At 41.0% G+C, this 27,152-nt stretch overlaps 1 long non-coding RNA gene across 1 annotated transcript in view; it reads right to left on the bottom strand.

The window, feature by feature from the left end:
• LOC309861516 overlaps positions 1-23,351 on the bottom strand; it is a 36,506-nt gene extending 13,155 nt beyond the window's left edge. The window contains exon 1 of the long non-coding RNA XR_014309973.1: positions 23,315-23,351. This is a non-coding gene — a long non-coding RNA (uncharacterized lncRNA). The remainder of the gene's footprint in view (positions 1-23,314) is intronic.
• Between the last annotated feature and the right edge of the window lie 3,801 nt (positions 23,352-27,152).

The following is a 27,152-nucleotide window of genomic DNA, read 5'->3' as shown; positions in this document are numbered from 1 at the left end:
TGGAAGGTGTTTCTAGGAATGCAAGTAGATGGGTGACGCAACTCAAATGGTCCAATGTTATTGTTGATGCAGCCATCTTGGGGACCCCAAAAACAATGAGGTTGTTTAGGTTGGAGAGGACAAAGCCCTGAGACATAGAAGCTATTGTCAGCGGCTCCTATTCTTTGTAGGCCAATACACAGAAGCTTCAGGGCAACAGACTGATTCAATGCAAGGACTTCCTCACAATCAAAGCTGTCTTGGAATGGAAGTGGTGAGGTGACAACCTATGGTGGTGTGGGCTCATTTACTCACTCCTCCACAACCTCATTCATTCAGCAAATATTTATTAACCAACAAATAGGCAACGCTGAGAAATAGACAAGGTATTCCAGAATGGCAGCTCATGAATGCGCTACTTATACCCGGCCCAGTGTATGGCACTATATCAGTATTTGTTAAATGAATGAAAGATATGAATGAGTCGGGGGCATGGTCACTGTCCTGGGTACTAAAGACGACCATAGGCTCCTCAGGGAACTGACAGTCTGAGGCAGCCAATCAAACAGTGATTTGATGGACAAATGCATAAATTGCTTTGAAACGACAGAGGAGAGGTGTTGGCAGAAAGTGCTCCTGGGGTTCACAGCAGGGCTGGCAGAGCTGGAAACTTCTTATGCGGAAAGGGCAGCAAGGTGGAGAGAGATGAGAAGGACATTCCCAGAGGGAGAAAGAGTACGGAGAAGGGGGAAGAGGTGGGGCCACGTGGGGCTCCTGTTCCTGGGTTGTTCCCTGCCTCACTGCAGACCCTCAGTGCAGGCCCACTGCTGGCTTCTGTTTCTTCCATTTCTGTACTGCATTTCCTATTCTTGCCCTGTGATATGTGCTGGACTGGAGGCGGACAGCCAAGGAGCTCAAGGTGTGCAGAGGAGGCCTTGCGGTGGGGAGAAAGGAGGGATTGGCTCTCTTAGAAAGTGGGTAAAAGAGCTAGGGCGCGTGTTCACCTTGGAAATGTTCTATTTAACAACTGGGTCATACACATCTCTAGATGCTTTTTTCTACCATAAATGACACCAAAAAACGTTAAAAAAAGTTATTTAAGAAAAAAAGGCCTACATTCTCTATACCTTCACATGGGGAGAGGGCACCTGGGTTCACCAAGGTGCCCTAATCTCCTGAGAAGCCCTCCACTCAGTCCTTCCTCAGAGCATTCTTATTGTCACTCACACCCCCTCCCTTACTCAAGCTGACCTCTTTTCTGTTGCGGTGTGATGTGATGCAACGTCATGTAATATTTTCAGTCTCATAAAGGTGTAAATGATAGACCAAGTTTATTCTCTTACCCATTCAGGATTCATCTACATTTTAATAGCAGAGAACGTTTTTAGCCAAAACAATGCCATCCTCAATGGGAAATTTAAGCATCTCCAATAGAAGTGGCAGGATGTAGGGGATTTATGATAAAATTATTTCCCCCACCCCATCCCCAGGAGTATCTTTTTTTGTACACTGTGGGTCATGGATTGGGAAACGAATTTTGTGAGTTGCAGATAGGATTTTAAAAAGAATGAAATAGAATTGAATAGGATGAAATAAAAGAGGTGAAAATATCAGAAGTCACTGCATGTGGTATGAATAAGTGATGTTTCACAAAATGTTTAAAAAATAAAACCCACAAAAAACGCCCCAAAATGTTATTTCAGGTTAAAAAAATACACACACATACACACATATATATATGTGTGTATGTGTGTGTATTTATATACATATATATATATATGTATGTGTGTGTATTTATATACATATATATGTATATGTGTGTGTGTGTGTGCTTGTGTGTAAATGTTTAAATTATGTTTTTTGCTGTGGGTTGTAGTAAAGACAAATGTTTGAAAATGTTGTCTCAAATTTACTTTCTAGAAAAGTACAATTTGATTTTGCCTAAATGACTTGGCTTTTTCTTAGACTAGAAACAACTTGGCTAGTCCATCTTGCTTGGTGGTGGGTTCTAAACAGAATATTTTAATTTACTTTTTTTTTTTTAAGATTTTATTTATTTATTTGACAGAGAGATCACAAGTAGGCAGAAGACAGGCAGAGAGAGAGGGGGAAGCAGGCTTCTTGCTGAGCAGAGAGTCTGATGCGGGGCTCGATCCCAGGACCCTGAGACCATGACCTGAGCTGAAGGCAGAGGCTTAACCCACTGAGCCACCCAGGGGCCCCTCAATTTACTTTTTTATGTCTCATATCAGAGGAGTGGAACTCTCTCGGTTTTTCCGAGTCCTCTCAGGAAAAGAACCAAAATGAAAGACCTAACAATCTCCTGCCTACCTAAGCAAATGGTTTTTTGCCTGAAATATCTAAGGCAAGGGGAGGGGACATCTAAGTGTTTCTAAGTGATTTTGGGGATTAGAGTATTAATTAAATGCATCTCTGCTATCCATAAGAGTTAATGTGGATTTCCTATTGGACTTTCCTATTTGTTGAAGGCAGAAGGACCAACATGGCTTGTTTAAATTAAATAATGTCACTGTTTGAATAAATAATCTCAAGGAAGAAAAGCTAGATCCATTATTAGTATTGAAAAGCATCCCCCGTTCCAGAAGGCCAGCTGTATCCTTGCATCCACAGCATCAGATGATGGGGCCGAAGAAGGCACAGAAGTGTTTTTAATGATTATTGCATTTTAGGGTAACTGTAACCGAAAATGACAGTCTGTCTAAGCAATTATTTTTTCCCCCAGAAAACCCTCCTGAGCTCTGAAGAGATGCAAGGAAGATTCCATTTTACTCAGTCAAGAGGACGACTGAAAATGCCAAGCCTATTAAGGTGAAATACATCCCACTAGGAATTCAGAAGGACAGTGTGAGAGTTTCTGCACCAGGAAAACCACCCAGAATTGTAAACTAATTGTTCATGTCATAAAGTTTGCCCAGAGTCTACGCCACCCAGATGCAAAAAAATAAACCTACAATCCTTTGGCCAAATTGATAATAAGTAATGATTAACAAAACGTTCTTTTCCTTGGTGAGACTGCTGGGAGAGATATTCTGTTCCTCCCAGGGGGCTTAAAGAAGAGCTTGCCTTTGTGTGTTCATCACGTTCCAGGAGAAAGGAAGACAGAGCTAATGTCTATCCTACAAGGGAAATTCCTTGCCTTGGGGGGTCTTTACGGATCAGGCTCCCTACTACTTACATCCTAATCATTTTAAAAGGGAAACTCCAGGAAGCAGTGAGCGTGAGCAATTCCTGTGACTTTTCAGAGCCAGACTCACAGGAGTAAGTGGTTTCCTTAGTGCTCAAATATTTCACAAACTTCGCGACATAGCCTGGATGCTTCCTCCTTGGAATTCCGTATCGTATTATCCCCCAGGGAAACTCAATGTGCTGAAAGAAGTCACCTCCAATCCTTATATGTTGTCTAATTTTAGTATATATATATATATTTTAACTTAAAAGCCATACTAGGTTGGGGAAGGTTGGGCATATCCAATGTTCTTAGTATTTCTTTCACATTTCGCCTCATGCAGTTTGAACAGATGTTCATAGTTTAATAAATAAATGTCTATAGAGAAGCAATGAAATTAAAAGTGGCATGCAAGGTCCCAGTAAGCACTATGTTGGGGGAGATACAGACCACCATGATTATCAGAATGACGGAGGATAGTACAACGCTGACTGAGAAATGGCAAACATGATCTTTTGAATAGAGAGCTTTGTTTAGAAATGAATGGTCCATCTCATATTCTTTTTTTTTTTTTTTTAAAGATTTTATTTATTTATTTGAGAGAGAGACAGTGAGAGAGAGCATGAGTGAGGAGAAGGTCAGAGAGAGAAGCAGACTCCCCATGGAGCTGGGAGCCCGATGCGGGACTTGATCCTGGGACTCCAGGATCGTGACCTGAGCCGAAGGCAGTCGTCCAACCAACCGAGCCACCCAGGCGTCCCTCCATCTCATATTCTTGCAAAGTTACAGGAATTATACCAATATGATCCAAGTTTCACTGGACATGGTTTATGGACCAGAGAAGTATGTTTGGAGAGACAGTTGAAGAAAATTCAGTAAATGCCATAAAATGTAGATGAATAGAAGAGGCTGGAGCCTTCTGTGAATGCCTGTAAGGAGTTTTCCCAAAGAAGAGTTCTTTCGGGATGTACTTCTCGATTCTTTGTTTTCATCATCTGCCACCTAACACGTGCATTTCTCCTTTGTGTGACCTGGGCACGTGTGTGCTTGCTATCTCCCCTGATCTTCCACGCCACTTAGCAAAATGCAGGCATTTCACAGATAAAGGTGGAAAACAAGGACGAAAGAGAAGAAAGACAAAGGCATGTAAAAGGAAAAATGGAATGAGGGAAAAGAAAGAAAGAAAGAAAAAGAAGCAAGTCTGCTTCGAGCCTAGCAAATGGAATGCAGACAGAAATGCACTCGTCCTGTTGCACGGCCTCGCTGCAGCCAGGACTGTTGTCTGCTTCCTTATCCTGGGAAAAGGGGGGAATCTTGTTTATCGGGGCTTGGGATATGACCAGGAGTGGGATTCTAGAATGAGCAGTACCCACAAGACCTTCTAGGAAGGCCAGTCGGATTGTAGAGAAGGGAAAGAGCAAAGAAGAAGAGAAACAGGGGGCCGGAGGCGGTGTGTGGGAAGGAACTGGGCGAGTGAGTTTATTTCTGAGGCACGGCAAATGCTTCGTGGGTTGTGCAAACTAACAGTAGACACATGAATGAGGTTGGTCTTGGCACAGGGTAAGTACTCAATAAATAGTCGCCGGGTGAGGTCTGATAATGGAATCTGGGGGTGGGCAGAGAAGTAGGTGTTAAAAGATTTAAAGGAATAAATGATTTTTAAGCATATTGGATGGATTTATGTTTTGACTTGATGTGCCAATTATACATCATTTTATTTTTTTTTTGGTGAAGCAATTCCCCTGAGTATCTTGTAGGCAACGTGTGTGTGTGAGTGTGTATGTGTACATGTGTGTATGTGTGTGTGTGTTCCACTGTGGTCATCAAATGAACCACTTCTTTAATCAAGACTCTTTAGTATATTCTTCTTGTGAATTGGAGGCCAAACCAGAAGCTGATCTCCCTGCGGGCATCACTGCTTCTGTGAAGGGCCAACTTCCCTTCCTCCTGTTTCCTTACTCCCCATTTCTACCATTACTGTCACTTGGCAAGGACTGGGACTGCCACGCAAACCGTGGACATCGGCTATTGCCTGCTGATGCTCACCAAAGGCCTAGACTTCTGCTGGTGCCATCATCTCAAGTCTCCCGCCCAGGATCCCCTTTCTGCTTTCCGGGATCGGCATCTCACTGTTGAGAGATCCGCAGGTTATTATGGGTTGAACAGGGAGGAATGATGGAGAGTTTCTGCCTGACTCCCTAAAGGCCTCTGCTGGAACTTGGGATGTTTTAATTTCAGAAATAGATATTTGAAATTATGATGAGATCTCAGGGAACTACTAGCGTAGCACTATACTTCAGGAGAAAAATGAATTAAGGAAGTATGTGGGGATTGACTCAGAATCTAACCACAATGTTTCTATGGCAAATTGGCTACTAATTTGCCAATTATCAACTTAGAAATGACTATTAGAACAAGACATATTCACTGAGAACCAACAGAGCTAATATGGTCTATTTCAGATTTTGTACAAAACTCAGATGGATCTAACTTGTCTGAATTAGGGCTTCAAATAAAGTAGATTGAATACATCCTATTCCAGCAGGCTTGCCTTCCTTATGGGCCGATTTTCCCATCAGGAAAGAGGCAATAAAGTCTGATACTCTGGTGGTACTAACACCTTCTGGATGTTTGTACAAGGAACAACTTTGGGCCAAGTGAACAAGAAAAGAGGAAGTTCCTGAACCACTTGCAAAGGGTTGAGGCTAAAGAACAGATGTCTCTGGGCTGCCCAGAAGTCTGCCACATGACCCAGCAGCGCTACCGCTGCCGAAACCCCAAGTCTACAACTCAGGGTGGTCTGGAAGAGAAGGATTGTTTTCTTGAGAGTGGTTTCAAGAATGCAGCTCCTCACCTAATAAAAGGAATGTGCAATGATTAAGTGAGTCTAATATTAGCATCTGCAAAATAAAAAGCAATTGGGCCTGCTCGGAAAGAGCAAACCTTGTCCGCACCCGTTGCCAGGTAAAATCTGTTCTTACTCAGTCATAAATCTTTCTTGGATGCCAGAGAAGAATTTCACTTCCGTCAGAAACACTGGATGAACCAAAGAGAAAGAACATGCTGTTTTGGAGGTGAAAGCATCTTGAGTTTAAAGCCATTGGTGTTTTTCTGCCTGCTTTGTTGGCTTCTTTCTGATGGTGTCCTTGACTTGACCATGCCTTGCGTCATTTTTTCATAGGATGAGGCAGCAGTGGGGAAATGTAAGGATGGGACATTTGCATCAGGCTTTAGCCTCAGTGAGAGAACCAGCATTTGACACTGAGTTTCACTGTTCTCCGGGATGGAGAGCCTTGATTAAACTTTGAACACCAAACTTTGATAATTCTGATGCATACATTGATTTTATGGTTTCTTTAAACTCAAGGATGCCACTAATTGAGAAGCAGAAATTGAATTGATTTGTTCATCAAATAAGGTTATTACTCTTGCTGAACTAGAGATTCAAATGAGCAGAAACCACCATATATTATCTGCTTTGTTTTCATGAAATCCTTTGACGTAGGACACTGGTTCTCAACGTATGAGCCTCACAATATCAGCATCACTTGGGAACTTCCTAAAAATAAGCGTTCTTGGGCCCACCCCAGACTTCATGGGGCAGCAATTTGTGTTTCAGTTAAGTCTTCTAAGGGCTTCTGATACACAATAAAGTTTGGGACCCACCAAAGTAGGAAACATTAGCACCATAGAATTTGTTATATACCATCTTATCTTGGATCTTTGAAGTCCCTTATAGCTAAAACTTTCAATGTTAAATCCTAGATTTCCAAGGATCTTTGCCAACATACATGCAGATGACTGTCAATAAATGTGCTCTACAGATACAGCATCTCTGAGGTAGTAAGTCAGGTTTTATTGTCCTCCCTTCCTCACTCCCTCCCTCTCGTCTTCCATCCTTCCTTCCCTTCCTCCCCACCTTCTTTCCTGACAATCAAGTGGATCTCATCTCACCTGCCACTTGGTGAGCCACTAAGTGGCTAAGCCACTTAGCCCACCAGTCAAAGTACTTGTCTCTGGACAGAGTGATTTGTCCAAAGGTCATAGCAGGGTCACTGAGAATCTCGGGAGTAGGAGAGATCACTGTAAACTCTACGAAGGAGAGACTCTGTATTTCTGACTTTGTGAAGACCAAGAAACAAGGTGAACTTGGAACTTTGGGGAGGCACATTGGCTCCCACATGGAGATAGTCTGCCTGGGAATGAAGCCAACTCAGAGGAAGACAAAGCCAAGTTTTACATGAAGAGAGGGCAGAGAGCTGATGTCATCTTTTGAAACTTCATGCCTTAAAACTGGAGTCGGCTCTCTTCCCAAGGAGAGATTCATAATCAATTCAATATTCCACGTGAATACCTTAGCTTAGGATCTTGGAGACATTCATATTAATGATTTTTTTCCTTATCACAAAAGTAAGAAATTTGATCTTAGTAGAACTGTGTCATGTAGAAAAAGTCCCTTGCGATCATTTCCACTTCCTGAAAATCACTGTATATAGTTTTGCGTATACTCCTTTAGATTATTTCTATCAATATACTAATGAAATGAGATGTTAATTAAGAATTTTCTTAGTGTTGGGACGCCTGGGTGGCTCAGTGGGTTAAAGCCTCTGCCTTCGGCTCAGGTCATGATCCCAGCGTCCTGGGATCAAGCCCCACATCAGGTTCTCTCCTCAGCAGGGAGCCTGCTTCTCTTCCTCTCTCTCTGCCTGCTTCTCTGCCTGCTTGTGATCTCTGTCTGTCAAATAAATAAATAAATAAAATATTAAAAAAGGAAGAATTTTCTTAGTGTTTATTTTGCTAGAGGCCCATAAAATCAAGGATAAAACAATAGGTGTCTACATCTACATTCTAGAGTGAGGTTATCAGACTGTTTATGCAGGATTTGCAAAGTGAGTGATTCAGGTCTTCCTTTATTAGTTCATATAAGAAGTTAAATTTTTGAGAAGGCTATAAGTTAAAGAGGAGATTGGCAAGGTCAATAAGAGTATATTTCTGGAGAACATTTTTGGAATAGTGGGTATAGCTCCCATCCTGGGGTAGAGTCAGAGAATACTCCCCTTTCACCTTGAGTCAAGTGGGGGAGGACACTTCAAGAGATTCACTCAGAAGACCTTTTATGCATCCTTGGGATTTTCAGGACACGGTACCTGGTAGCTCATTATCCCTCATTCCCATTTATAGGGCAGCAGAGGGAAGAGATGAGACTGAACTCAATGTGATTTGATTTGACGGCCTGCCAACTGTTTCTAATTTGGAATCATTGCAAAACATGAAATCATCCAAGTAGAATGCAGCTATCTTGTTTGGTTGACACTTGAGAAACTTTCCTCCATCATATCCAATCACAGATTTCTCCTCCAAAGCCACAATCTTTCTTTCACACTCTCCTGAGTCACTGCTCCTATCCTGGGTTGTCTCCACTCAGGATACTCAGGAACAGAACAAATGAGGAACAGAACAAATGAAGAGATTTTGAAGGACCACTTATATGTACAATGACTTAATTATGAGTGTACAGACAATAGAAATTTTTACAACAATTTCCAGTTCCATGTACCACTAACATCAGAATTTTCTGGAGCTGTATTTCATTTTCTGCACTTTGTATCTACCTTTCCAATCCCAGTTTCTTCTTCCTGTACCCAGATGAACTCCATTTTATAAAGTCCTTGAATTCTGCCTATGTATTCTCCCTTCATTGAATTCCCTCTTTCTTGAGTATCTAGCCTTTAAGGTGCTACTCCCTGATTACATGGTAAGAATGTTGTTTATAACAACAACTTATTAACCTTAAAAAAGTGCATTTTTTGGTCACATTACTTCATTTTCTTCTCACAATATCCCTGTGATAACTCATCTCCGTTTTGAAGATGGGAAAATGGAGGCTCAGAGAGATTGAGTGATTTGCCCAGTGTCACAGCAAGTTAGTAGTGCACACAGGACAAGAATTCAGATTTTCTTGCTTTCCAAGCTCTTTCTTTCCCTGACAACCCCATCTCCTCAGCTGCTTGCTGTCTGAAGCCACAAGTTCACACTCAGTTTCATCAGCTTCAGCTTTTTCTCTCTTGCTCTGTATCTCCAACATTTATCCTCAAACACCCTAAAGTTTCTTCAAACTCTTTCAGGAGTTTCTAGTAGTAGAGTTATATTTCAAGTATTCTGACCTGATCAGACTGACAGTTGCCAGTTTACAAAGGAATTGGGGGAACAAATTGTTTCAGTTAATCAATTCAACTTGAATATTTGAAACTATTATTAAATTAATTTTTCTCCAGAGGGCTTTTCTATTTAAAAAAAAAAAAAAAGAGTTGAAATTCCGATTTGGGGAAATTTCTAAAAGAAAACCAAGACTTTTCTAAAATAAAAGTACTTGAGCAGATACCTGAAAAATGTTGGTAAATTAAAACATCACTAAAAAAATTCATTGTTTCATTATCATCCTGTATGTATATAACACATATTTTTCCTGTTCCCATATTATTTTTGACTACTAGTAATTCTTTTAATTAAATTTTTGTTCTATGTAACTGTATCTTGGTAACTTTTCAGCTAAAAAGAGAAAAAAGGATAATCTTTAATATTATTACCTGCTTTTTATATCATATCACTTAAAAATAGTTGACACTGACCACAGGGAAAGGAGAGGGAAAACTGAATGGGAAGAAATCAGAGAAGGAGACAAACAATGGTAGACTCTGAACTCTAGGAAACAAACCGAGTGTTTCAGAGGAGAGGGGCTGGGGGAATGAGGTAGCCAGATGATGGGTATTAAGGAGGGCATGTGATGTGCTGAGCACTGGGTGTTATACACAACCAATGAATCATTGAACACTACCTCAAAAACTAAGGATGAGGCTAACTGAACAGAATAAAAAAATTATCTTTTTATTTTTATTATTGACACTGGATAATAATGGAAATAAGGAATGAAAAAGATTAATTTTACTTGTATATGGCTGACTGAACAGACACTGATTTTTACAGCTGATTTCAAAATTTAAATCTTTCTTTTTTTGAAAAAATATACCTTCAAGCATGTTAGTTTTTAATCTTAATCTGTTTAATTATTAGGTTTCTTGGTTTATATGTGCACTGAAAGTGGCTTGGATTAACAATATTTATTCTCGGTTCTTGGAAAAAAATGACACAACTTCTTAATTTTATATGTCCAAAAACACAAGTCCCCAGGCAGCATTTACAGTAAATGTTTACATAAATAACCTCACTTGACCTTCAGAACAGCCCAGTGAAATGTTATCATTATTTACAGGGTGAGAAACATAAAGGTCAGAAGGCCCTTATTCTGTAAATATTGCTTAAGGTTTACATGGCCTATGAAAGGTGAGGTTCAATGGGGCTCTTTGGCCCAATCTGCAAGCTTAAGAGGGATTTTCATTTTTTTTGCTATGAAGTGGAGATCTTATCTATGGAAACAGGGTTTGCCCTTGTCTCTGATGCCAACTTCAACCTAGAATTAGTCCACCTTTTTCAAAAAGCCATATTGCTGTCCTTTAAGAAATTGTGATGGTCACTCAGAGGTACTGGGAGATGGCAGGCCAGTAGGGTTGCAAGATAAAATACAGGGCATTTAGTTAAATTTGAATTACAGATAAACAATGAAACTTTTTTTTAATTTCTTAATTTTTAAAAAGATTTTATTTATTTATTTGACAGAGAGAGAGAGAGAGAGAGAGAAGCAGAGGGAGAAGCCGACTCCCCAATGAGCAGGGAGACCGACTCGGGACTCCATTCTAGGATTCCATCATCATGATCTCAGTTAAGGCAAATGCTTAACTGACTGAATGACCCAGGTGCCCCAGAATGAAACATTTATAAGTATAAGTATGTCCCATGCGATATTGGGACATACTTATACTAAAAAATGTAATATTTATATGACGTTCAATTTTAACTAGGCATCCTAAATTTTTAATTTGCTAAATCTGGCAACTCTACAAATTGGTTTCCTAGGCAAGGAGCAGTTGGTGGCCTGGTGCAAATTTTAAGGGTAGTAAATCTACTAATAACATCACAGGAGGCAGACTAACGTAGACACTAAAGCTGGATTGCTCCTTGCTTGCATTCATATTCTGATTCCCCTGCTTACCAGCTACTTAGCTTTCCTGAGACTTGGTTCCCTCCTCTGCAAAACAGCAGATAACAACAGTCTCTATTTCCTCAGAGTTGTTGTGAGAATTAAATAAAATAACTCAGAATACATTTCACATGATAAATGTTCAATAAACTTTGTATTTATGTTAGTATTCTATATAGTATCTTCTCTTCCTGGGGAACACAGTGATGATAACACTTTGAATTATGCATTATATATATTTATATCTGTCTATCTATCTATGTCTATATCTACATCTAAACCTATATGTAAAATTTCTTACTGGCCTGGATGCTTACATTTAGTAACTGCATTGTCTGGTGAATCTCCTTTAAAAATATTTGTTTCCATTGGTAGTGTGTTTTGTATTAAGTTGCCTATATTTATTATTATTGGTTTTAACTCTGGTTTAAGAAAAATGTTAGTGTTCAGTTTAACAGTATTTGCAGATATGCTTAATTTTATTTTTTTGTTAACTTCACTAGAGTATTTATAAGCTTACATGTATTATAAATTTTTAACATATATATAGTTTTATTGTCAGAAATGATTTTTTCATTATACCATAAATACCCTGAATTTAGATGTTAATTAGAAAACAAGTTAGGGAAAATGAAACACTGTATGCTCTGAATAGTGCAGTTATTACAGTTTTACCAAGTGTCATTTTCTTACATGCATGTGCTTGCATATCTATACCTATAATTGTTTGTATATGATAATTGTTTTTTGGATTTGACGCTATCTTTTAATTCATGGTTACTGTATATGATTCTACCTAAAACCCATAGATTTAGTAATAGCTACACGTGAGGGATGAGGGACCTTAACATGGGTAAACTGAGTGAATTTTCCTGATGCTTTTAGAAAGTCTCTTGAGAACTCTGTACTTATCAGCGTGCTAAGCATTGTGGGGTCATGCAAAGCTGCATCAAACTTGAGGCTTATGATTTGTTTGAGGATGGAAGAATGGGGAATAAAACACGTGTAGAAGTAACCACAGTAAAAGCAGCAAGTGCTAAAGGATTTAAGATGAGTACTGATAATGTCTTCTATGAGACCAGATGTGTTTGTCCCATTGCAATGACAAGGGATAGATCCAACTGCCACATTTGACGTGTCTTTAACGTAAGACACTTCCCCACTGAGGTTTAATTTTCCCTTTCCTTTTTTCTTTTCCTGTCCTTTTCTACTGGGCACAAACTTAAGATCAGCATGAAAGGTGACATTTTCCAATACTGCTTATTACCTGAGATCTCTAAATAGCATGCTTTAATTTTGAAAAACATTGATGGTTTTTAAAAATTTCAAAATATTGCAGACAAAAGGTACCTAAAATAATATTTTAATGTAAATGAAAATAAAATTGGGCTAGCTTTTTTTTATATTAAAATGTTTATATAGGGGTGCCTGGGTGGCTCAGTCAGTTAAGTGTCTGCATTTGGCTCAAATCAGGTCCCAGGGTCTTGGAATCAAGACCCGCATCAGGCCCCCTGCTCAGCAGAGAGTCTGCTTTTCCCTCCCCCTGCTCATGTGTATGTACTCTCTCTCTCTTTCTCTCAGTCTCTCTCTCTCTCTCCCTCTCAAATAAATAAATATTAAAAAAAGTTTATGTGAACAAAACTGTTTACTAACACATGTACCCCTCCAGGGCCTAAATGGATATATTCAGCTTGTTCTGCTGGGGTTTACTGGTGGCAAAGTAATCTGTCAACATGCAACAAGAACACCAACTATGTCTATACTTTTGTCTCAGTAATTGTGCATCAGAGCACCTAGCTTAAGAAGACAGTACAGGGAAGAGCTGGTTATACACATATAAACGCATGTGTGTGTGTACCTTCTGTTTATCTAAATCTGTGTGTTTGAGGAAACTCTTACAATTTTTACCTTCATATCTGTATTTCCTGTATTAGGAGAAAACAGGGCTGGTTTCCTGAGTGGGTAACCAGTACAGTTGCACAGGTTCCCATAGTTCAGAAAGGGTTTCATCCTTGGGGTTTAATGTTCTGTGGTGGTTTTTTTTTTTTTTTTTTTAAGATTTTGTTTATTTATTTGACAGAGAGAGATCACAAGTAGGCAGAGAGGCAGGCAGAGAGAGAGAGGAGGAGGCAGGCTCTCTGCTGAGCAGAGAGCCCAATGTGGGGCTCGATCCCAGGAACCTGGGATCATGAACTGAGCCAAAGGCAGAGGCTTTAACCCACTGAGCCACCCAGGCACCCTTGTGGTTGTCATTTTGAATTTCTAGATAATTTTCTCTTTAAATTTGTGTTTCATAAGTGAACTCCAAAGGGACGATGAAGCAGGCACAGGGGGTTTGGAGCCTTGATTTACCTGTCCACCAGGTCTGTTGGTTGGGTTCTCCGCCTCCCACTCCCTAAAAGTGCCCAGTTAGTGCTGCTGTCTTCTACTCCTGGTGGGGGGTGTGGGTGTGGATGGAAAAAGGGTTGGGGTCAGGCATATGCACTAAACTTATGGGGCAAGGACACAGACATCTGTGAGTTCATCTGGAAGTTTCCTATTACACTCAAGGGAGTGCAACATTAAATACCAAATGAAAAACCCCTTATCTTGGCCGGCTCAAGAGAAACCACAAACAAGAGGGAAAACTTATTTTTTTGCTTTTGTGGACAAGGTTCTTATATTTGTGTTTTGCGCAGGGACACATAAGTTATGTAGCTGAAAGAAAAGGCTAATAGGTGAAATTTCAGAGGGCTTGGGGTTCCACTACCGCTCTAGCAAGAAGTTATTCTAGATAAAATGGGATAAAATCAAACTCTTCCCCTTAGCCTTAGAGCCAGGCTGCAGGACTGAAGCCAGGAAGGGAGAGAATGCAGACAGCCCATGTCATTCCCGTGGGCAGAGCTTACAGCTTTTCCCACACTAGTAATAAAGAGTCTTCAACTCTTGGCCCTGAGAATTATTGCCCTTCTGGGCTCTGTGTGTGTGTGTGTATGCATGTGCGCTAGCGTAGGAGGTAGGTGTGGAAGGCAGTGCTTCCTGAGTTACTTTCTGTAATATTTCTTGTGAGTTTACTCTTTGTTTCCTTTTCCCCTCCATTTAAAGAAACCATCCCATTATTTGAGATGAGATTTGTCCCAGAGCTTTAGTTCTTGTGTGTGAAGTTTTTTTTTTTTTTCAAAGTCAGAAGAAAGCACTAAGGTAGATTCAGCACTCCAGGCAGACCCATCAATCTTGTCTGTAATTGGGTCTGCCATTGGTGAGTAGCCACTTGGGAGGAAATTGCTCACCCATGTGGAGTGAATGAACTCTTTCAGGGCGCCCGGCCTCCACAGAGGGCCGCGCCATGGCCTCCTGCCAGAGAGCATCGTCGCGGTGCCCAGCTCAGCGGCAGACTCGGGTTCAGCCCAGGGAGCAGTTTGTTCCTCTGCTCCTGCAGATAAGCATCTGTTTGCTCTCCCTTTTCCTGGTTCAGCAGGGCTGAGGTCCCTTTAGAGAGGCACTGACATTTAAAGGCATGACAGCTTTCGGTGATGGGAATAGGCATATGGACTCACCAAGGGCTTTGAGTCCCTGTGTTTGAAGGAGGGAAGAGAGCAAGCAATAGTAGTTTTATGACGTCAAGGTGAGAGTTGATGAGGTCATTCCTGCTTCCAGTCCATTGATCTCTGGGCCATTTGAAGCCAGCTGTTTATAAAGAAATGCCAGCTCCATTGGCAGTTTCTCCATAATTGTTCTAAAGAACTGGCATTACTTTTTCTTTCCTCTAACGTATTCCAAATACTGCCTTGTTGCAGGAGAGCTCAAGTAGAAAAGTTACCCATCCAAATCAACAATGTGAGATCACCTCTTTCATCCGTCAGAGGCATTGGAGATAAATAGATTGATAAGGAAGTGGAATTCCTGTGTTTATGCTTTAAGACGATTTAACCAAAGGAACATTTAGCCGCTGCTCTTTCCTGTTTTGAAAGAACCCTCTGCTTGGGAGGTCAGTGACTGAATTCACATCTTCAGTATTTTGCATGAAATCCTTCAAAAAGAAGGCCTCTCTCCCTCTTGAATGGATTTCACAGCACAAAAGCCCATATGCTTCTTAGTTGTTATTTGGAATGGCATAGTACCTTGGAGAAGAGGGTCAAAAATCTCCCAGTGACCTTTATATTATGGGGACTATACTAGAGCTGCAACAGAATAAAGAATTAATGGCTTTGTGTAAAAACACACTTAGACTTTCTAAAACATCTATTAGAAAAAAATAGAGAATAAGGCTCTTCTAGAAAAAAACAAGCTAAAGGAGAGAGATTTATATTTGGGGCATAAAGAAAGCAAAATCACTGAGATGAGCCCATAATTTAGTTGAGGAAAAATATTCCAAAAGCACGTTGTTCTAAATCTCTTAGCAATAATCACCTTGGATTACAGTTTTGTGTTGACTTGTTGATCTCTCCTGCTTGCCTAAGTCTTCTGAGCTTAGTATCTGGAACAAATACAATGCTTAAAGGCTAAGTGAATTAAAGAACGAATGCAAAGACTCAATTATATATGCTATGAGGTATAGAATAAGAAGGAGCAGTCAGGGTGTGGTAATACCCAGAGCAAAAACACTTGCTGTGTTTTTAAGGCCTTTGCCTCAAACAAGCCAAGATGAAAACTTTTAAGGGGAAACATGTTCCCTGAGGGGAAGATTGTATTGGCAACAACCACAGTGTCTTAAGCAACATTAAACACTTAACAGCTCTTGATAGATGAGCTAGGAATTTGGAGCATATATGCCCCTGGGAAATCAGCCAAAACACTGCATGGCTATATATTTTAAATCTATAGTAACAGTTCAGACAAATTGAGGTTGTTCTCAACTCTGACCCTCACAGGGTTCCTCCCTGATGAAAGCTGCTTTCCTTCCCCCCTGGTGTTCTCATTTTACTTCTTAGAAGAGAGTGAAATGTTCTGCATGGAATTTTATCTTTAAATTTCTGTGGCCAGTGAGGAGAGCCCAAGGGCATGTCTCAGAAAAATGGAAGGACCCAGGTGTGCGGTCTCATCTTTACAGCGTGATATATTTAACACCCTAATCGTCTAAATTGAACACACTGAACTTGGAGCCTTTTTCTAACTTGGGAAAAAAAATCACGTTTTGACAAATTCCATACGGTTCAACTGAAATCAAGCCTGTTAGCCAGAATCAAGGCCACAGGCAACTGTCCTTAGTATTTCTAAACTGTTGTCTAAATAGACTCATGAGATGACATGGTTGTCCACGGTAGTGTTCTTCCACAGGCCAACCTGACATGACAGGAACGTTTATCAAAGAATAAAATTCATGGCAGGCATGAACATGTTCAGCTGTCTCCTTCATTGCTGTGGTTGGATTTGTCATAACACAGGACTGTGCTTGCATACCTGGTTTATCCAGAGATCTTTTTGTGTTTGACAGTTGCTACTCTAGGAGCTTCCTCAGAGAAAGGTTAAATTGTCTTTCTCCAGTTTTGCATCATGGAGAGAAGAGCGCAACTTGTTGGGCATGGCTAGTGTGGTGGAAGAGCAAAAGCATGAGAATCAGGAATCTTATCCTCCTGGGCATCTTAGGTGGGACTGATTTACAACCATGACACTGAACAGAATGGAATGGTGCTTTCTTTATATCAGTCAATTCTTCTGAGGTTCCACTAGCTTGTATTTGTGCCTTATCCAGAATCCACTCGCTGGGGTTGAAATTAGATCTGCCTCTGGAGATGGGATATTTAGTGAACAGCCCACTGTTGAACAGATACCTTCTCAATGAGGATATCTTTCAAGGTAGAGAAGAAGGAGCTAAGCAGAGGGGAAGGGTTGCATGTGATCATAGCATAAACATGGACCAGGCTGAGAACTTGAAACCCACCTTAACCAGGGCCTTCTTGGCCACTGTATACCTCTGAAAGAAGGAAATATTCTAGGGGCAGGGAGGGTTTTGTCTCCCTCCGCTGTGATTCCCCTTGGTCTCTAGCCAAAAGCCCCAGTCCCTTGACACAGTCTTCAAAGCCTTCCTGATATGGTCTTGCTTACTTTCCCAGCTTAATTTCTTGCCTTTGCAGCCTCAAACTTTATGAACTGACAATCCTTCTATATGTGCCATGCCACATTTAAGCTTTGCCCTTGTATGCTGCATTTCCTTTGTCTGGCTAATTTCTTCTTCAGCCTTTTGTAAGGGCCTACTTAGCCAGAGTGACTGCATCTCGGTTGAGCAACCATTTTGTTGTTTGTGCAGTAAAACTTAAACTGACCCCTGCCCTCCCCACGCCCCCCCCACCAGTTTCCACTTAGAAGCAAATCCAGAAAACCAGTAAAATATGGTTAACTAGTTCCTGATAACAGAGCCCAAATACAAGGACAGGTCAGGTCAAGTGCAGATAACAGAGCCCAGAATACAAAAATGAGTCAGGCCAGGTGGAGACATCCAATCAGTAAAGTGCACATACTGTCTCCCTAGCTACCAAAGAATGTGGGCCCCACCCTTTGTGTGCCAATTCTGACCAAGGTGATAGGCTAGTTCAAATAGCTACTGTTGGGTGAATTTTAATTCAATTGGCCACCCATGTGCGCTCTATAAAAGTTAGTCTGTGAGGCTGGGAGGGGTCGCTCTCTCCATAAGGGACAGCCCCGACTAGTCGGGTTAATTCTTGATACTGGAGCGAAATAAAGCTTTGCTTGATCTTCGCTTTGTATCAGTCTCGCTCGTTTAATCACAGACCCCATCACCTTTAGGATTCGAATTAAGAATCATCTTGCTCAAGAATGGAATCCCACATTGGGTTCCTAGTTCAGTGGGGTGCCTGCTTCTCCCTGCTTGTACCTCACTTGCCTTAGCCTGCCATTCTGCCTGCCTGTGTTTTCTCACTCTGACAAATAAATAAATGAAATCTTAAAAAAAAAAAAAAAAGAAGAAGAAGAAGAATAGGGCACCTGGGTGGCTCAGTGGGTTAAGCCTTTGCCTTCGGCTCAGGTCATGATCTCAGAGTCCTGGGATCAAGCCTCTCGTTGAGCTCTCTGCTCAGCAAGGAGCCTGCTTCCCACCCCCTACTCTCTGACTGCCTCTCTCCTTACTTGTGATCTCTCTCTCGGTCAAATAAATAAATAAATAAAATCTTTTAAAAAAAAGAGTTTCTTCAAGACTCATAAGACTGGATTAAGTTCCTTTTATGGGTATCCATAATACCTTGTGTATCTCTCCAAGGCTAACCTATATTGTCTCTTCTCCTTTACTTAGCATGAGAGGTATTGATCCCTCTTCTGGAATGAAGAACATATTCTCTCAGATGCTGGAAGTGCCAGTGGAGACAATCTTCAAATGTCAGCTCCCTGTGGGGATTGCCGTTGTTGAAAAGAGCCATCTAAGACAAGTTAGATCCCTTTTCTGGGGTGGTCAGTGTCCAATGACTAATCAACACAGAGGTTAAAGGCTTGGCCCTTACACCTAGGGAGGTTCAAGTCTGAAGCTCTTGAGAACTTCAGAAATCTCTGCAGGGTCAGTTGTGGCTTGTCCTGATAACTGTATCACATGCAACTTCTCCCTGTGCCTAACCCTGTTTCCTTCTTGCCTTTCCGTGGGTGTTGATTCCAAGAATTCCCTCATCAATTTTCTGCTGGTTGTTCTCCACCAGAATCAGCTTCCAGCGATCTCAATGTGTGACACCTACCTTCATTTGATCAGAGAAAGTTGAGGACAGAGATACCTTATTCATCTTTATATTTCTAACACATAGTAAGGTGTCTGGCATAGAGTGTGCTTTCAACAAATGCTGATGGGCAGTCTGAATAAATGAAATTCAAAATGAGAGAGGCATTTCATATTGTTAAAAGTAATGAAGTGGTCAATCAAGTTTCCTCTAGAAGGCATAGAGCGTCATCATACTGACAGCCTTGACAATTAAATAGGGGAAGGATCCTGAAGTTGGAGTTAACATATCTGAGTACAAGTCTTATTCTTCCCCTTACTTATTAAACCTGCACATTGTTGGGTTCTAGCACCAAAACTAGGGCACACTCAAAGCAGGTGCTACTTACAAAGCAAAGGCCAAGTTCAAGGAAAACAACAAACAGTGCAGTATTGGGAGCCATTAACATGTTATGATATCTAAGCCTGAAGGGATAGGGTGAAGGGGTCTGAGTTTAGAACCCAGAGATGCCACTGGAAGGGAACTGTGGTTTGCCTAGAGGGATATGGCTTATTCACTGAGAGTTGGTAATATGGGAGTTGGGGAGATAAATGCGCAGGGCTCATTCTCCATCACCCTTCCCCCTCTTACCAGGGTCTCCCCTTGACCATAGCCAGTGAGAAGCCAGAAGCCCAGGGGGTCCTTGCTGCAAGCCAATGGATTTCCAGGAATAGAAGACAGAGAAGGGGGAGAGGGTGAAGAAGAGAAGAGAATTGGTCTGGAGTGAAAACAGAAGATAACTGGCACAGGAGCCGAAGAGACTCAAGAGTGCAACAGATGGGGGCGCCTGGATGGCTCAGTGGGTTAAGCTGCTGCCTTTGGCTCAGGTCATGATCTCAGGGTCCTGGGATCAAGTCCCGCATCGGGCTCTCTGCTCAGCAGGGAGCCTGCTTCCTCCTCTCTCTCTCTGCCTGCCTCTCTGCCTACTTGTAACCTCTCTCTAAATAAATAAAAATCTTAAAAAAAAAAAAAAAGTGCAACAGATGTGCATCTAACCTGGGGAAGGGAGCTCCACCTAGTCCACTGGATGGGTAATATGCAAAAACATGCTTTGTTAACTGCAAACTGAAATCCAATATTACATACGGTCTAATTGAAAATATTCACTTAATGTTTCCAAGAGTAGGTCTTCATACCGTCCAAATCTAGGAAGAGTTTTTAGCAGACCGTGCTACTGATTCAGTAGCAGGAAATCAGTCTTGTGCCTGCTGGCTGTGCTGCATTTTGATTCATGGGGACTGGGGTTTGGAAAGGCCAACTTTCTGAATCATGACTTTGTGACCTGAAATTTTAGTTCTTCAGTTCATACATAAGCATGTAGCACGTTTTCTTCTGTGAGGCAATTCAGAATTATGAAAAATTATATGCTACAGTGCAGCATTATTTGGGAGAATGGTGTCACTTCATTTATTTGCTCATTCATTCATTAAAAAATATTTATTAAAAAGATCTATATCATAACTTTTCTAACTCCTGCCATTGCTTTCATCTCTTCTATCCAGTGGAAACTGGCAAGATTTCAAATCTTCTGGAGAAAAGAAAATGTGTCCAGACTCAGTATCATTTGTGGGAAATTAATTCACAATAGTTGAAGTTAGTTTTTAAAAACTAACATTTCTTTCATTTGATTTATATTTTATTACTTTAAAATCCATTTTTAAAATTTTGTTTGTGCATATGTGTGTGGCTATGAGATTTAAAAAGCCAGAGAATTTGAATTTCCTGTGTCCCTTAGCAAAGGCATTGTGGAATGTGTGCTTGCAAAACAGTTTCAGTTTCATTTACTCTCCTTTCTTCTCTCTACCTCTTTCTCCTTCTCTATCTTTCTTCCTTCTCTCCTTCTTTCTTCCACACATTTGTGTATATGTTCACTTCATACATATTTACTAAAACTCTGCTGAGTACCAGTCACTCTTCTAGGGAGTAGAGATACAGAAATGAGGAAAAACTGCTGCTTATATTCTAGTTGGGGCGACCGATAATAAGCAAGATGTGTAAGTATATATAAATATATGATCATATGTGAACTGTTGGGCTGGGAGGAAAATTAACTGAGAAAGAGAAATAGGAGGAGTTGAACTGGAATTTTTCAGAGTGATCAAGGAATGTTCATATTTAACAGTACAGGTTGCTCTAAAACAACATAAAATGAAGTTATACCATGTATTACAAACACAAAATTTTGGTTCTAAGTCCTAACTCAGTGAGATTCTCCAAGTCCCACATTTTTTGCCTGCAAAGTAACAGAGATGGAGTGGGGGCAGAGACAGTAGAAATGCTCTAACTGTAGTAAAATGATTTGGTGTAATACAGAAACATAAAACTCACAATCATTCTTGACTCTTCTCATTCTTTCAGTCTGTCAGTAAATTCTCTTGGCTGTGCTCTCAATGTATGTCCAGAGTCAGACCACAGCTCTCACCTCCCCTGGTACCACCTTGGTCTGAACCACCATCACATCTTGTCTGGTTTATTGTAATAAACACCTCATGGCCTCCCAGCTCCTAGCCCTACACACATCAGCTAGAGTGAGCCTTTAAAAAGTCAGGCCTTGTCATTCTTTCGTTCAAACCCTGCTCTGGCTCCCGATTCGTATGGACTAACTGCCAAAGTCCTTAGAATGGCCTTCAAGGCCCACGTTGACCTTTCCTACAACTCCCGCCCTCACTCAGTCCCCTCTGACCACACTGGCATTTCATTCTTTCATGAATGTCAAGAATTTTCTGCCTTTAGGCCTTTTGCTTTATCTTCCTCCATCTGGAATGTTTCCCTTAACTTACCCATTTTACTAATTCCCTCAAATCTTTATTCATTTCTCTTTTCAGCAGGGCCTATCTGGACTAACTTCATGAAACGTCTCAAACTTTCCCCTTCATCATTCACACCCCTGACCCTCATAGTACTCACCACTTTTACACATTGGATAACATTTACTGAAACAATTGACTTATTATGTTTACGTGTATCTCTGTCTGCTAGAAATAACTTCATGAGGGCAGTCCATGTGCCAGAAACAATGCCTGGTCTAGAGCAGGAACTCAATAAGTATTTGTTTAGAATAATTAATGCTCTCTTAAGTGCGTGCCTGTGCGCACACACACACACACGCACACACACACACACACACACACACACAGACCCCATATAAACATTTCCTATGATCTCATCTCCTTTCACGCTGTCTTTGGTCTAAAACACTTTCCCACACACTTTTTGGTCATATGTCCTACTGTTATGGACTGAATGCTTGTGTTCTGCCAGATTCATATGTCGAAGCCCTAACACTTAATGTGGCTACATTTGGAGATAGGGCCTTGAAGGAATTAATTAAGGTAATTATTAGTAATCAAGTTTTTGTTTTGTTTTGAGAGAAAGTTGGGAAAGGGGAGAGGTAGAGGGAGAGAGAGAATCCCAAGCGGACTCCACACTGGGTGGGGGAGATCTCACAACCCTCAGATCATGACCTAAAAAGAAATCAAGAGCCTGACACTTAACTGACTGAGCCACCCAGGTGCCCCACTAGTAATTAATAATTAAATAGGGTCCCAAAGGGGGGACCCTGATCCCATAGCATTAGTCCTTTTTAAGAAGAGACAACAGAGAGCTCACTTTCTCTATTCTTCCTCATGCACTGAGGAAAGGCATGTGATCACACAATCAGAAGGCAGCCTTATATAAGTCAGGAAGAGAATTCTTACCAGGAACTAAATTGGCCAGCACCTTGACCCTGGACTTCCAGCTTTCAGATCTGTGAGAAATAGACTCTTACTATTTAAGTCACACAGTAGTTGGTGTTTTGTTATGGCAGTACTAGCAGACCAATACACCTAACCACACGTTTAGACTCACCTTAAAGCTCTTCTCCTCCATTAAATCATTGCCAAATGTATTAGTCCATAGGGACAGCCACTTACTGACCTTTGATAGCATTTTGAAGTAAATGACAAATTTTAGACTTTGATTATAGTTTGCATTGACTTATTCTCTGTGTTATGTATGTGTATTTGGTTTCCCCACAAAAGTATAAGCTGCTTTATGAGGGCAGAGGTTGAGACAAATACAAGTCCATGGTGCCAAGTTCTCTTTGAGGAAAGCAACTATGTTGTATTCACAGTGAGGATTATAGGATTATTTTATGGCCCAAGGTCACATAAATGATCCTGAAACAGAACTGGATAGAATTCTCATAAATCCTACACTAGGATTCCATTTTTGAAAAAAGGATCATTTCTGATAGATGTTGAATTCATAAGAAAATGAAGGCTTTCTAAAAATATATTTATGAAAAAATGCAGTTCCTAAGGATACCAAAGAATGTCTTCTTGACACCAGACTAAGGAATAAGAGGCAGGTTGTCAGAAATGAAACCCTGGATCTTACCTCATCTCGCAGTTATCTACGACATCGTCTCCCCCCAGAAAGAGCAGGAAACTAGGGGAAGGAGCACGGACCATGCATTCATTGATCAAGCAGGCAGGCAGGGATAAGCTGAAAGGGATAAGAGAATAGAAACCTTTAGATAGTTACTCATTTGGAAAAAAAAAAAATAAACAACAACTCTTTGGTGTATAAGATTATGGGAAAGGAAAGGCTGTTGTCCTGACTGAGACAGGAGCTTGCACAGACTTTGACGGAGATGTTCTACATATACTTTTCCATGATATACATTTCTACAAATGTATATCTATTACCAACTAAATCTATTACCAACTAAAATGGGGTTTTAAAAATTCCTTTTCCTAAGTTACCATAGCATGTTTGGTAGCTGGGTTCACAGGTCAGTCTGCAAAGATCTCTTTCAACTGAAATATTGCAGTTTTGGTGTAAAAACTACACCAACTTGAAAATGATATAAGTTACAGCTGATGGTTAAGTTTAAAACATTTCATCTGAGTAAGAGGAGAAAGTGCATGTGCATTCCTGTAGAAAATTCTGGAGGAATTTCAGGTATCTCCCAATCTTTGAATAGTGCTGTTGTTTACTATGTTTATTTTTACTTGTAAAGGCACAACTTTACTTTTCTTTAATAGATACCTGTTTAGGACTACCTTTTCACATATAGAACAAGTCAACTAGGAATGAATGAAAAAATAAGACAAGAATTTTTATCAGGAAACTAAGCAAGAAGCAGCAAAGAGAAAGGGTTTAGAGAAAGTGTGACTGAATGTTCAAAAGAGAGTGTACTTGATGAGTGGGCTGGAGGTGTGTAAAAGAAAGGCAGAGTCTGAATATGTGGATAATCCAGTGCAAGTTGGTGGGAAGTGCTGGTTTAGAGTCCAGCTTGACTTGGACTTGCATTCTGGACAAACTGTCATTCTGGACAAATTACTCCCTTAACATCTCTGCTTTAATTTCCTTCCTCATCTGTGAAATGAAGAAAGTCTTCACTTCAAAACATTCGTGTGAGGATTAAAGGAGGGAATGTCGCTGAAACAGAGCTGGGAATCCAAAAGTAAGAGTCATCAGTAAGAGTGCTGCTGCAGGTCCGTGGGGTGGGAGTGTGCACGTCAGTAATGGGGCAGAGCACTGGCTGGCTATGGCTTGGAAGGCCCTGGAGCAGAAGGTGGGGTGGGGGAAGGAACGGTAGGAGCATTAAGGGAGGAGCAGAGTGTGTGTGTGTTGGGACTATTATATGCCCACAGTGGAGGGAATAAATGCATAATGGAATGTATTATACTGTGCTCTGTTCTGCAGTGGAGTTTAGCATGGCCTCAATTATTCTTTTTCATTGAGAAATAGCACAATATCTCTGGGGTCTTTATCTGCAAGCACCATTAGGTTGCCTGTGAACGTTAAAAAGAAATTACGGCTACAGCCCCAGGGCACCATTTCTGAGGAGCCTTGTGGGGCAGGGGAACAATAGGAGCATTGCTCTGCAAAGCACTGTATCTATTTGTTATCTCCCTAGGGGAACGTCAGAAGGCCACCAAGTCACAGTGAGGTTGCAGTAAACAGTAAGGACCTTTTCCTGTCTTCCCTCCGAAGGAATGACTTCAGTCTTTGCTTTGTGTCCATCTTGGCCAGTCCACAGCCTTGCTTTCCCAGGATGCCTTTTTCATTTCTCTTTTCCTTTACTACAGGGATTTTCAGCTGGGCTTTGGAGAGGGTGGTGGGGGAGAGGATAACAAAAATAGCAGAGAAGCTTTTCAAAATGCACATGCCAGCAGCCTGTCTGGGTGGGCTTCCGTACCTGATGCCGCATTGAGAGAAACAGTGGATCACATACAGGCCCAACCCACAGCTCACAGTCAGGTTTCTCTCTCTCAGGGCTCTTTTCTTATACCTGGACCTGTGCAAACTTCTTTGCAGTCTTCTTCATCTCATCTTCTCTAAATTCCCTAAATAATCTCAGAGAGCAATGTTGCATTCCAGGAAAGATGGGCTTATTGGTTAGCTACTTAGATTTTCTAGAAGTAATTGTAAGATTTTATTTATTTATTTTAGAGAGAGAGTGAGCACATGCACTGGAGCAGGGTGAGGACCAGAGGGGGAGGAAGAGGGAGAGGGAAAGAATCTCAAGCAGACTCCACACTGCACAGGGAGGCTGACGTGGGGCTTGATTTCAGGACCCAGAGATCATGACCTGAATTGGAACCAAGAGTTGGGCACTTAACCAAACGAGCCACTCAGGCACCCCTAGAAGTAATTTTAAGTAACTTTGCAACTGTGTTAAAACTTCACTGATAAACTGCATTTTCACTGTATGACAATTGTCAATTTTCCAATTTTCTGCAGAAATCAGGAATGGAGAATCAGCTTGAGAGTTGGTGGTGTGACTAGCACTCTTCCCTGGGAAGGAAAAAGAAGTCAGTGGATGAGAGACCTGAAGGGACTTTCCAGGCCTAGGAAACTGCTTAGGGGCCTAGAATCATGACAGACTTCCTTATGGATATCCCACAGTTCAAGGCATGGCCTAGATACATTGTTTCCAGGCAAAGAAAACTCCACTGGGGTATTGAACAGAATATTCTAAGAATCTTTTAAATCAACAGCTCTGCTGCTTGCCCATGAGGAATGTGCCCTCCCTGGGGATGCCTGGAGAAAACGGAATGTGCACCAACAGTGGGGCCTTACCTCATCCTCCTCCAGTCTCTGTGGGCTTTTCTTGTGCAACGTGATAGCTGGACCTCCCTGCCCTCTGCGTCTGCACTCTGGGCAATGCCGTGAAGCGGAGGAGACTTGCCTCTCAGTTATCATTTCGTCCTCAATGACACTTTATACCCTCACACTGCCCCCTGGCTGTTCAAAACTTATTTGGGGAGATGCAGTATATATTAGAATTTGCAAACTAATAGATAGTCTGTTTATAGATGTTTTCTCTCAAGAGTCTTTTATATTCTTATTTAAAACTTGTTACCAACATTTGAATCAAGAAGCAAAATCCTAGATTCTTAGCCTTTCATGAAAAAATTCAAAAGTTGTAGCCTCCATAGATCACATTTCCTCATGTCCTAAAGTTATCCCCTTTAGAGGGAGTTAGACGGCACTCCTCAGTCCTCCCTCTTAATTTAAATGGATATGTTTCACTCAATTAAAAAAAAATGTATAGGCTTGAGGCGCCTGGGTGGCTCAGTGGGTTAAAGCCTCTGCCTTCGGCTCAGGTCATGATCCCAGAGTCCTGGGATCGAGCCCCACATTGGGTGCTCTGCTCAGCGGGAGCCTGTTTCCTCCCCGCCCCAACTCTTTCTCTGCCTGCCTTTCTGCCTACTTGTGATCTCTCTGCCAAATAAATAAATAAATAAATAAATCTTTAAAAAACCACAATATTGTAGTTTGCTATTTCCCAGTGTAGGAATATGGGTAAGCAACCTAGGCATTCATCAGATTTGAACCCCAGCCTGCATAATGGAGGCCACGTTACTTAATTCTGGACATCTTTTTTTCATCTGTGAGATGGGATAATAATAATTCTTTCATAAGTTGTTGAAGGGGATATATAAAATATTTGTATATGGCATCTAGCATGATGCCTACTCATAGGAAACTCCTAATTAAGGGCAACTATTTGGGGGAATTCCTCTCAAAAAGTACACACACACACACACACACACACACACACATTATTGCAACATAATTTACATCTAGAAAACCCAAGAGAATTAATGAACAGACAGAACTAGGATGGGAATAGAGTGAGTTAGCTAGAAAACAAGTTAAGGATATAAAAAACAATATGTACCAGCAATAATAAACTAGAAAATAATAGAAAAATCTCATT

The sequence above is a fragment of the Mustela nivalis genome, assembly GCF_964662115.1.
Source record: "Mustela nivalis genome assembly, chromosome: 3".
Classification (NCBI taxonomy): Eukaryota; Metazoa; Chordata; class Mammalia; order Carnivora; family Mustelidae; genus Mustela; species Mustela nivalis.
The sequence above is the reverse complement of the archived record's forward strand: the minus strand, read 5'-3'. Positions and strand labels throughout refer to the sequence as shown.